This window comes from Bradysia coprophila (genome assembly GCF_014529535.1).
Source record: "Bradysia coprophila strain Holo2 chromosome IV unlocalized genomic scaffold, BU_Bcop_v1 contig_81, whole genome shotgun sequence".
Taxonomy (NCBI): domain Eukaryota; kingdom Metazoa; phylum Arthropoda; class Insecta; order Diptera; family Sciaridae; genus Bradysia; species Bradysia coprophila.
This window is the reverse complement of record NW_023503375.1, coordinates 5,109,998-5,123,247: the sequence shown is the minus strand read 5'-3', so window position 1 is coordinate 5,123,247 and position 13,250 is coordinate 5,109,998. Positions and strand designations below refer to the sequence as shown.

General features: G+C 35.7%; 1 protein-coding gene across 2 annotated transcripts in view; it reads right to left on the bottom strand.

Annotated features, from left to right (window-relative positions):
• LOC119072236 overlaps window positions 1–13,250 on the bottom strand; it is a 273,319-nt gene that overhangs the window by 38,313 nt on the left and 221,756 nt on the right. The gene's annotated exons all lie outside the window — the stretch shown is intronic.

Here is a 13,250-nt window from a genome sequence, read left to right as displayed (position 1 = left end):
TTTGAGTGTCATGAAATTTTGACTGCATTTAACAAAATACTGACTAGCGCAGATTACCACTAGCGGAGCTCAATCCTGCAGACCGAAAATGATGCTGTGCCTTCCATTGTTTAAAGTATATACACTACCTTGTTAAGCCTAAACACCGTATCTCATTTGTGTATTTTCTTTTAAAGGGCTTTAAGCTAATTTTGTATTTTACTAAGATATATCTCTTTTGCAGTGGAATCCAAAAAAGCTTAGAGCTTTCTAAAACACACAAACATTGCGCATTCATACAGCAGTCTATGTTCATGAAAGGTGGAAAACGCAGCATAATTCTCGATCCCAGCAAACTCAAAATTGCTCGTGTGTTTCCGGTTTTAAGCTTCTTTTGTTTTCACGTTTGGAATGGAATCTCAGAGACTTCTAAAGCTCTCCAAAGCACACAAACATTGTGATACGTTGATACGTACTTCTGGCTTAACACGGCAGTGCTAATATATTCATGATTATCCTTACATCAAAATCGTTCCGTTTATTCACTTTCAAATTATAAATTGATCCACACATCCGATAAAAAATCTCTTCCAAATGCCGAGCGTTATGGTAATTGTTTGTCATAAGTCTAGCACAACACCCAAATTCGCATATACTCGCACGTATATACAAATACCAAACACACGCGATACATTACAAATGACAGACGAAGTAAACTTTTTCTAGATTTCACAATTCAATTTCCATTTTATATACCAACATGGATTTCCATTTTAATATTTGATTTGCGCTGATATATATGCCTAACAAAGTGTACATTATGAAATGCAAACCGTCCCCGAAGAATAACAATTTTCGCATGCAGTAGGGATGGATTGTCAATTGGTTTTTTTTTGTGCATATAAAATGTATTTTAAGCAATAAAACGGGCAACAAAAAAAACGAATTCCATGGGGTAAATCCCTTCAGGCCATTAGGCTGTATCATCATCATCGTTTGTAAATTTATTTATTGTTTTGCATCCTACACGTTCGGAATTGTGCAAAGTTTATTTTTTGCAGTTTTTTTTCCTGTCCCGTAGATATTCAGTTTTCAGCCGAGCGTGCAATTTTGAAACGAAACACCGAAAAGTGTCGACTCAATTGCAGATTAATACGGGTACATGATGCGGGCGAATCTTTCAATTTTGCTGCTGGCGATTTATTTGTCTGGGAAATATTATATTTTAGCGGAAAAACTATGGCAGGAAAACTTGAGATTGTATTCGCTTAATGAATTGCAATTAAGTCCATCGATAAATGAGTGTCTCCCAGTGACTATTTATTGGGAAAACATTTTCTAATATTTTCTTGGATTCTTCCATATTTTCCTTAATTTTGCATATTAGGAAGAATTTAGAAAAATTTGGGAAAATTTAGGAAAATTCGAGAAAATTTCGAAAAACTTAGGAAAATTTGTAAAAACTTGGAAAAATTTAGAAAAATTCAGGAAAATTTGCAAAACTAAGGAAAATTTGTAAAAACTTGGAAGAATTTAAGAAAAATTCGAAAAATTTAGCGATTTAGGAAAATTTGGAAGATTTTAGGAAATTTCGGGAAAATGTGGGAAAATTCAAGACAACATTGAAAAATGTTTTCTCAAAAATAGTCCCTGATCTATAAAATACAGCAACGACAATTTCTTTGGTTGAACGGATAAAAGCTTTAGCCCCGAGCGATTTACAATAACTAAAATAGATTCCAAGTCCTAATTGTCAACGATAAAGTATTTTAATTGGAAAATGGGCGTCGTATGCAATTCATAATTCAATTAAAAAAATTTAATTTCAACTTTTTGTCTGCCAAAGTAAAATAATTTCTAATTGGTCAAGCCAGACTATCCACTCGAATGTAACAAATCACCGAAATTACCGAGATGCTAAAACTCTCAACTTTCTTGTTTTTTGTCTGAAATTTATGCTTTTCCAGTTTTTGTACGGACGAGAAAAAAAATAATCTTTTGTTTTGGCGACAAAAATGAAATCCCATTTAGCCTTAGATTTACAAGTCTTTTTTGTGTGTAATTCAGAGCTGAATTGCATATTACACCGCTTCTATATATACCATACAGCCGTTTTTCGTAGAGTTGTGTATTCGTAGTCGTGATTATATCGAAGTTTTTTTGTTGTTGTTTTTGAAAAGAAGTACATACGGAGTTTCATGCAGTGCCCATAAAAGACGTCGCGTATTTTCTGTTCACAATGCAAAAAGCACAGTAATTCATATTTTAAATATGATTTAGAGATGCGGGAGTCCCGCAGTCAGGCCCATTATTTTGCGATGTGTGTATGTGTGTACGTTTTGTTTGCTTCCGTTTTGTGGGCTGCCGTTGAATTTTCAGTAGAGTTGGACATTTTCAACAATGAACATAAATTATGTTTGCAGATAGATAGAGTGAGTGAGTTGAACAGCAGATATACACTTTGTGACGCTTCATAAACTAGTTTTAGCGTTTAAAATTGGGAATTGAAATTTTCACTCTCAATCGATTTGTTCAAAGTGAATGTTAATGAGATTAATAGTTCGAAGAGTTGACCTTAGACAAAAACATTGTTCAAGACAACACTGAAATTAAGCATTTTATGTTCACCTCGTTTGTTCACTGCCAAGTTCTGAACGTACAACACGTATCAAAGGTCAAGACGCTTAATGGGTTGTAGTGCCGGTAAAGTAAGTAAGTTAGTAACACGTATCAAAACTCTATTACATCAGGAAGAAGTGATCAGTGATAACTTTTTTGTTGTCGATAACGGTAATTTGAACAAGCGATCAACTGTGATTAGAGCTCTGTTATAAGTAGAGCACTGCGCCGTTCAGCCACGCCGAGGCCGCCGCCTTAAAAGCACATCAGCCGAAACCGCAGCCGATACCCCTCTCAGCCGCCTCAGCCGTGTTAAAAATCGGCGGCGGAAGATGGCTTGCGAAAGTTTTGGTTTTAATACAGTTTGGGAGAATTTTGCAGCAATTTTTTTCGTTGGCTTACAAAATTGTGTACGCACCTGTCGACTGGTAGAGGGCAGTACAATAAAGTCATGAATGTACTACATGTGAAATGGTAAAACGTGCGCGTGTTGTAGTTGTAGTACGAGATCAGCTTAAACAGCTAAAGCCTTTGTTGAATGTTTGATTCCATTTTTGAATGGAAGCGGTTTCGCCTAATTCATATGAAACAAATATCTCTGTAACTGACTTCTGACTTGCGTACCTATATGAGATTTGATTCGATTGTAACAATACAGGAGAACAAAAGTGAATATCGTCAGGTATTTTGATTTGGGACTCATTGTGTATTCCAAATGATTCCACACAAAATGTGTTTAACAAAAGAGGACCTAAATTAATTTCATTTCAGCTGGCGATCGCGTGCCTACCAAAAATTCCGAATATGAAATATTAGTCCTTTATTGGTTATTGGTTTATTGGTATTGTGTGGAATCATTTGAAATCCAAAACTAGTCCCAAATGAGTAAACCTAACGGTATTCACTTTTCTTGTACTGTATTTTAATTTTGTTATTCAGCCGGCAAAGCCGGCTAGCCGCCATAAATATCATACTAGCCGGCCGCCGAAGGGTGTCGGCTACGTTTTAGCCGCCAACTGTCCATCGGCTGAACGGCGCAGTGCTCTAGTTATAAGTAAATGTTAAGATTAATGAAGTAAAAGATTTACCGAACTATAAAAAATAGTTATTAAAACAACAGAAGTAATTAGAAATAACACTTGCAGTTTGCATTGAGGTCTGGGAGGTCTGAGCAAATCGCCACTACCACATCTCCGCACATCTTAGATCTCACTTATTGATTTTGAAAGGATATTGGTGAGTTTTGGCTACTAGTGATCATTCATCAATGACTTGTGTTTTTTTCAGTGCTGCCAGCAGATTTGAATCATTACCATCTCCCTAAAATTCAACAGATTATTTCGCCAAATTTCAGTATTTCACGAAAATTCAGCGAATTTCAACCAATTCCACCAAACGACATTTCAACAAATTGCACCAAATTTCAAGAAACTAAACACCAAATTTCAATAAAATTCAGCGAATTTTACCAAATTACACCAAACTAAATTTCACTAAAATTCAGTGAATTTAACTAAAATTTTAGCGAATTTCTTTAAAATTCACCAAACTTCAATAAAATAAATTTCACTAAAATTCAGCAAATGTCACCAAATTTCACTAAACAATTCACCAAATTTAGTGAAATTTAGTGAACGATTTCCCAATATTAAAGCAATTTAGGGCAGAATATTAGGAATTGAAGGGCAGGTCGTATTGGATAGATAATGGATACAATTTCACAGTAAGGCCACGGTAAACCTAACAATTCATCACACATAAGAACACATTTCGATTAATTTAAGCCAGTCACACCATTCCCCATTAGTCCCTCCTCTGTATATTATGTATAAATTAGCATTCAATGTGGCACTCATCTTCATTCATTCGAGCACATAAAACACAAATTCCTTGCTATCTTTTCCGTTCAACAAATCCACTAATTTAATTTCCATACAATCGATAATGTGTCTTCAATTAACTTAATGATTTTTTGTTTCTTTTCACAACTGTTCGATACGGCAAATCTAGTTCGAAAATCTATAGGCATTGCGTGATTGTTGGTAATTTATTTTTGATTTAATTTTCGTTTCCAGCTTTTTTTCTTTCATTTTAAACAAATTTACATTATTAGTGTTCTCTGACGACAAACAAAACAAAAATTGTTTGAACGAGCCCGATTAGCAGTTCATTTGGATGTGTAAGTTATTGCATTTTTAATTACCCGCACAGAGCGTGCTATTGTTTTCCAGCCATCTCATTCACCGAATCAAACATATATTGCATCGAATTAAAACGCTAAATGCTATTCCGTCAATTAGGTTTTATCGTGTCACAGAGTTCGTTGACGCTTTGTTCGAACTAATTTCAAAAATGAACAAAAGAAAAACTGAAGGAAAATGATTGTCTTGCATCCACAAAACAGAGAAAACGTAACTTCATTTCTAGCGATTCTTGGTTGACATTCACTTAATTGCGCGAAACTAATTAAAATGGAAAATCTACAATGTACCTACAGAGAGAAAAAAAAGGAATGAACCAAAAGGGAAATAATTTACAAGAGACAAACCACCAAAATAGCTGTGTACCTATATAATACCACGCACATACACACCATTCATCTGCAACCATGGTACTTTAACGTAGTAAAACAAAAACCGTGCCTTTGGGTAATTTCTCTGAAAATTTCTACTTTTTAGTTTAATAATTTATTGCTTCGCTTTTGACAGATATATTTTCTGTGTTGTTATAACTTGCCTTGAATGTCGGATGGAAAATGAGCGAAGATGTTTCCTATGTAATTCGACAACATTATTTGTCTACTGTAATGTCGAAATATTCGTAATAAGTTACCCGGTTTTGGTATACCGGTAAGTACTTGACATTCTATAGCATCATGGTGAATAACAGCTTAACAATGACCGTCACATCCATGTACAGCCATGTACATTACATCTTACATTCGCCCGTCGCGTTATCTGCCGCATGTAATTTTTGACAGATTGCCTACTTACAGTAAGGTTAGGCGCAAGTCAGCTGACTTTTCTTAACATTACCATTAGTTCGTAATCTCACTGGACAGTTATCTGCCGCAGGTCATGTGCAAGTGGTGTAAATAAATCTTTCTGTGCCTTAGAATCATAATTCGACAAATTTCGTCACAGAAAACGTAGTTCGTGACTCGTGACGAAAGCAGAATTTTTTCAGGACACATATTAAGTTTGTCCTACTCGGCTTCGCCTCGTTAGGACTAGCTTAAGACTAGTCCTGAAAAATTCTACTTTTCGTCACTTGTGACGAAAAATACTATTTTTGCAGAGGACGCAAATACATTCAAAGCAGGGACCTAAATCCCGTTACAATGTATTCGTTTACACAGCAACGTTTTTTATATTGGAATTATGTCCATTGACAAGTACCGGTAGCGTTTTAACGACACCGATAGTCGGTATTTTGAGTATAGATGGGTATGAACTGTTAAAATCTGTATCGGGTATTGACTTCTTTCCAGAGTAGTGAATATGATTGTGTCATGGCTTGTTGGCGTCTCTGTTTTATTAATGTTTTAATCGTTTTTTTGTGGTGATTTTGACATTGCTAACTTCTTAGTAAATTGTGTTGTTTTGCGCACACTATGTTGCCGAACTCGCTTCGCTCATATTGGCAATCTCACATCTAGTGAGCAAAACAACCACCCCATTTACTAATTAGTTAGCAAAATAGCTATTTCAGTCGGAATAATATTTTCGAAATTACATTTTATAAATACACTTAACCAAAAAACGCAAACGAAATTAGTTCGCTTTCTATGTTATTGCGGTTTTGTATTCACTCTTTTTCGTCTGCCTTTTACTTTTTATATGTCTTTGAGTATTCGAATATGTAGAAATTTCCTCCGTGATCACGAGTTCGTTTTCTTTTATCTTTTGCTCCGTGATGAAAATATGAAAAACTCACACAAACTGAACCAACATCCATTTCATTGTTATAATATCTCCGATTCCTTTTGTTTCTCCTCCCTTTTGATGTATAATGAATTTTCTCTGTGTAATTAATTGTTCGCATTGTTACAAAAGGAAAATGGAAAACGTTAACGTGTACAACCGCTTCGCATGGCTGTATGACCAAAATTGGTAATCTCTGAAAATCCCTGACATATATATGTACAAGCACATGCTTATATGTATCACAACGACATACTAATCATAACCGAACCAATGGTGCACATTACATCACATTACATAAGAATTATATGCTTCAATTCAATGTGAAATCGGATTGTACTCAAGAAAACATCGGGTAGGTGTGTGCTCCTTTTCGACCAGTACACAATTCTGGAAAAACGATTTTTAATTCGAAATTACACGGACTTTCTCGGTTGGACATATATAGTCAGTGATATATGACTTGAAGTGGACTGCAAACGTGTACTACTAGCTGTGGTACATTATATTCGAATGCATGTACCAGGTTTTACAAGGTTTTTTTGTTCCATACATAGTTTTATAAGTGCACCAAGTTTCAGTGGAGGAAATGCCTATGTTGTAAAGGAAATACAACCGTGCGTTAAAGTGACTTTATTCTTTATTGTACTACACATTTCACAACCATCAGGAAAAAAGCTCGTCTAGGCGCCTAGTCATCTGTTTTCGACAACAACGACAAAATTAAGCGATGAGTACTGGTTAGTGGCCTCTTATATAGCAAAACGTGTGGAAAATCTATTGGAGTACAAGATTTTGTGTATGCCTGAAACAAAGGAAGTAACAGATTAGAGAGACTAATATGGCGATGCGAGTCTGTAGCCTAACTCTTGTTACCCATATTTTAGAGTGATTTTAAAATTGTAAATTGCCATGATGATTCATAGGACCTATAGTATAGGTGTCGCTAGTAGTTGATGTTTTAGAATCACGATTGTGACTGAAGTGTGTGACGTATTAGAAGTTCTAATTTAGAACTGTGTTCAGAGTCTTTATTTTTCTGAGAGACCTATTACGGTCGATAGAGCTGACGTTTGTTAAGTAGCCCGAGTAGAAATATTTTTCGAGTTGGGATGTCTCAAATCCTCACACATTTTAATATGGGAGTGAGATATCTGATTTCGACAGATATAGACATGTTTGAGACATTTGTAGCGCTGAGGACTCGTGAGACATGTGTGATATTGAGACTTTTATGAGACATGAGGACTTGAGTGAGACTTTTTTTAGTTTTCTAGTGAGACATTGAAGACGTTGTGAGACTTTTGTGAGCCACTGAGGATATTGTGAGACATTGAGGACTTCTCGTGAGACTTAGAAGAGAGTTTTGTGAGACATTGAGGACTTCTCGTGAGGCATTGAGGACAATTTGAGACTTATAAGAGGGTCTTGTGAGACATTGAGGACTTCTCGTGAGACATCGAGGACGTTGTGAGACTTAGAAGAGAGTTTTGTGAGACATTGAGGACTGGTGAGACATTAAGGACTTGTGAGATATTGAGGACTGGTGAGATATTGAGGACTGGTGAGACATTGAGGACTTGTGAGATATTCAGGCCTGGTGAGATATTGAGGACTGGTGAGATATTGAGGACTGGTGAGACATTGAGGACTGGTGAGACATTGAGGACTGGTGAGACATTGAGGCCTGGTGAGACATTGAGGACTTTGTGAGTGTTTTTTAATCGAAAAAAAAAGATATGAGAAATTTTTGCCTACTTTCTTACTAAGTCCTCAATGTCTCACCAGTCCTCAATGCCTCATCAGTCCTCAATGCCTCACCAGTCCTCAATGCACTTTTGCTGACACGGGAAAAGAGCCCGTGATATATGGGGCGGCACTTCATTGCTAATAATCGGGCTACCTGGACCTTCATAGAGCAACGTTCATGGGAATTAATCCATCTGCTAGTGAACCGAATTGGCTGTAACCATTAGACAAATCTGTGAGTTTCGCGTGCCATTTTCAAATGTCTGGAAATCACTGAGTTTTGGGAGAAAAGGTCGAAACAGTCTTCACGTCCTTTATGGATCAATGCGTTCATTAATCGACTGGTGTCATTAACAAAACCAGTATCGATTAGCCCTTAGGAGACGTGTTGTTTTAATACAACAATTTCAAAAAATTTTTGTACTGAAATGCAACAAAAATGCAACAATGCAACACTTTTGGTCTACCGTTAGTAATCATAGAGTTAGTACTCCATTTTCACACTCCAACGGATTCTTCATAAATGACGTCCTCTTTTTCAGTGCTGCCAGTAGATTTAAATCTCTGGCAGCACTGAAAAAACCGGACGTTATTATCAATGGTCACCAAGTACTCCTTTCGTAGACGATTGAAAACTTATTTTTAATACCAAGAAATGTGGTCTGTGGCTACGTCGGTCCAGAGAATTCTGTTGGGTGTTCATTTCAAACATTGGAAAATGTTGCTTGTTGTCAACCATAATTTATTCATTCAACACAAATTGAATCAATGGTCACTCTAGCGTACAGGTAAAAGACACACACAACAATCCCATCGAGCATCGTCTTGATTTATTTACAAAAACGAAACTTTATCAAATGCAGGAACCGAAAGGATTATAATAAATTAAAAAATATTTTTGCCATCTCTCTAAACATCACCATTTATTTTAACTTGTAACATTCAAGAGATAGTTTCCATTTTCATACATAATTAACCCATATTTTGGGGTCGAAAATAATGTTGTGTCAGTCGAACAGTTTTATGCAAAAATACATGAGACATGAGAGAATTTCTGGGTTATATATTCAAACATGTTGTCGACACATCTCTGTATATATACGATACAATATATGAGCGTTATTAGAGTAAAACCAATGGAAACAAAACCCAAAATCCCAAACAACCAACAATTTTGCCTTGGCAAGGTTCACATTATAAAGACATGGTTTGCAACAAAACAGAGCACACACACCATAATTTCTGGGATGATTTATAAATTTGTGAGAAATTCAACAAATTTATGCCATAATTTTGAGAAATGTTTGCATTTATATATGTGTGTTCGGTGCAAAGTTCAGAACCAGAAAATGTTTAAATATTTAGTTAGTTGAACGTTACATTAAACAATTGCACATTTATTACAACGACATTTGGAACGACTTAATTTATCTCGTCCATAATCGAAATTTAGATACAAAATCCTACGCGAACAAACAGCAAAAGTAACGGGAAATAGACGTCGTAAATTGGGAATTAATTAAAATAATTGGTAGATTAGAAACAGTTCTAACGCCACCAATGTAAAAGTTATAATTTTCGGCAATGTGTTTAGGCGAAGTGTCATTTTAGAATGCATTTCGCAACTAGTGATATAATGAAAGTAGTACAGGGAGAGAAAAGTGAAATTGGAACAGTTTACTAATTTGGGGCGTGTTGTGGTTTGTAATTTCGTTGATCAAGATTTTTTATGAATTTTGCTTAGACACGCGCTCGCAAAAAGAAAAAAAATCTAAAAAAAATCTAGAAATTTGTCAAACCAATTTTGTGTGGAATTATTTACGATCCACAAAAACTCCTAAAACAGAAACCATTTTCAATTTTCGTTTTCATCTCTATGTGAAAAAAAAATCTTTCTTTTCGCATAACAAAGTGGAGCTTTACGAGCACTATATGTTGCAAAATTTGTCTTCGGCTCTTATAGAATAACATGTTAAGAGAATAACAACCACACTTCGTTGCTGGTATCGAAGGTTTTATTTATGCAATTCAATGTGCAAAATTTGAAACTGTAGATGATTCTGTTGCCTCATAAAATATAGATTTTGTTGCCTTGCGACCAGAAAACGACTCATTACCGTTTTCGCATTTTCCGGCCGCAAGAAAACAAAATATCGTACTGTCTCGTTGTCAAAATTTTGTTTCGACGCGTGTGATGTATTCCTCGCCTTTGGCTTAAAATACAACCTTTCCGCATGCCTCAACAGAAAAATGTCCCAGCGAGACTAATGAACTGTAATTTTCGAGTAGAGTGTCTTTGGGATGAGAAAGTTCCATTTTATCGACAGCCACATAATCTTCGCAATTTTACATTCAAATATTGATGAGGTTATGTGCAATGAAAGTCTAGAACAGGTATGGTCGATCGACGGATTCGTCTTAAACGGACTCACATTTTATGTCAAAATAATACGAAAATGAGTGCGTTTAAGTACGAAAATCAAATTTGTGTGTCCTCCGGGCGGACAATAGACCATACCTGTTTTACACTTTCATTTGTTATGTGAGGCTATGGATGAAATTTGACAGCTGTTTGACAGTTCATATGGCCTTGGAACGAACTCACACATATAACCAAAGAAGATAAGCTGAAGCACAGGTTTTTCTGTGAATATATTAATCCGAGACAAACAACTGACACTGATCCGAGTTATGTGTTCAATTCAAAATTTCAAAAGTAAAAGTGGCGAAGGCAGTACAGTTTTCTGCCCGGAAGCATATACGCAGTACTTTGTTGACAAGTGTTGTTCGAAGAAAATTAATTTTGGTTAAGATGAGGCGTACACACTCGAAATTATGGTAAATATTTTCCGAATAAATAATTACAAGCGAATCCACTTTACGTTAGATCTCCTCGAGGCGAATTTATGTTCGTAAGTTAGATGAAAACGTTCAAATAAACCCAAAGATTTATCAACATTTAATACGCAAAATGTATAACTTTGCAGTGAATAACACAGAGCGGTTGCTTATAGCGTAACGGAATTTTTTAATTTTTTAAATCTGGAACAAGAGATTCAAAAATATTATTTTTATTTTATGCATGAAGATTGCAAGTTACTTGACAATGAAATTGAAATTTGGAAATAAAATTTTTGTTTTACGCGCCCTGACGAGATTTGAACCCCAGACCTCTTGCGTATGAAGCAAGCGTTCTACGTATCAAACCACAGGACTGTTCAGTCCTGTGGTTTGATACGTAGAACGCTTGCTTCATACGCAAGAGGTCTGGGGTTCAAATCTCGTCAGGGCGCGTAAAACAAAAATTTTATTTCCAAATTTCAATTTCATTGTCAAGTAACTTGCAATCTTCATGCATAAAATATTATTTCAATGTTCGGAACACCACCGAAGCAATACAACATTCAAAATAAAAATTATTTTTATTGCATTCTGGTATTTGGTTCGTTCGAACGATAAATAAATGAGGGTTCCAGTTCCATGCATCGAAATCAATAAAAGTTCAACTACTGTCATAGAATGTTGTGTATGCTTACTGGCCAAGGTGTCCTTGATTCACCAGCACCAGTTGCAGTGTATGCACTGGCTTCGTGGATATGCTTAAATAGTCCATTCAAAAATATATTTTTTATTGCCTTCTGGTATTTGGTTCTATTCACTCAAACGATAAATAAATGAGGGTTCCAGTTCCATGCATCGAAATCAATAAAAGTTCAACTACTGTCATAGAATGTTGTGTGTTTTTACTGGCCAAGGTGTCCTTGATTCACCAGCACCAGTTGCAGTGTCTGCACTGGCTTCGTGGATATGCTTCGTAAACACGATGTCCATCGTTGCGACTTCTTCCGCGACGCCTCCGGGCACCTCGACCTCCCATGAACAGAGAGAAAAAGACAATGACGTTCTTTTGCCGTAAATTTCATTGTTCTTATAATTCGCTAATACGACGAAGTGACATCTACACTTAACTATTATGTCACATGAAAAATCCTCAAATCTCTGCACAAAACATCAACTCTCTTTTATGTCTGCTGTTTTCAGTCAAAATTTTGTTTTTGTTATTCTCAGAAATTCCTTTTAATTGTCCCTTATTACATTACCCGACATTTTATTGCAAATTTAAAATGTTGGATGTGGTTAACAATTTACAATTAACGGAACATGAGCTTACTGCAGCAAAATGTCGAATTTGCTTGTATAAGTCAGAACTTTTTGACGGGATTATTTCAACAGATAATCCCTTTGATCCTTTCGATTTTTTTTTGAAAATTCAATCTCTGATAACAACAAACTTTTAAACAAGACGAACCGTTCAGATAATACACCATTTTCAAGTGAAAACGGTACAATTGCTGTGTATACATTCGCCAATGCTGCTATTATATGTAATTGTCTGTGTGATGTTATTAAATAAGTTAAAGTAGCTCTTATTGGCCATTAATTCAATCTGTTCATTCCATGAACAAAATCTTAGTTAACTAAATAGACATTTTGAATGATTGTTTCCTGCAGCTAAAATATCTTGGCTTGCCTGTCACAGATAATCCTCTTGTTATTTTAGACAGCTTAAAGCTCTTCGGAAAACTTTATATTGTGTTTTCTATGCCTGGTTACGAAACGAAAGTGAATGTTAGTTAGAGGAGAATGTGTAAACCCAATTAAATGAAGGATTTCTTTTGTTTTTGTGGTAAGTAGATGAGACTACGGTTAGTTGGGAATACATATAGAGAGAGAGCATTATGTTGTAACTACAAGAAAATTTCTGTTTGTGATATGCGTTTCGGATGAATGTTGACGTTTAGATTTACATGAACAGTGTTTTGATAGGTATAAGTATGACACGTAGACATGGCAAAGCTGTATGCTATTGCGGTGAAATGAATGGGTAAATGATTGCGATTTCATTGTTTCAAGAGACAGTGATACTTTTCTCCCGACTCTATTCGTTCAGATGATCATTTAACCAACACTACAGGTATA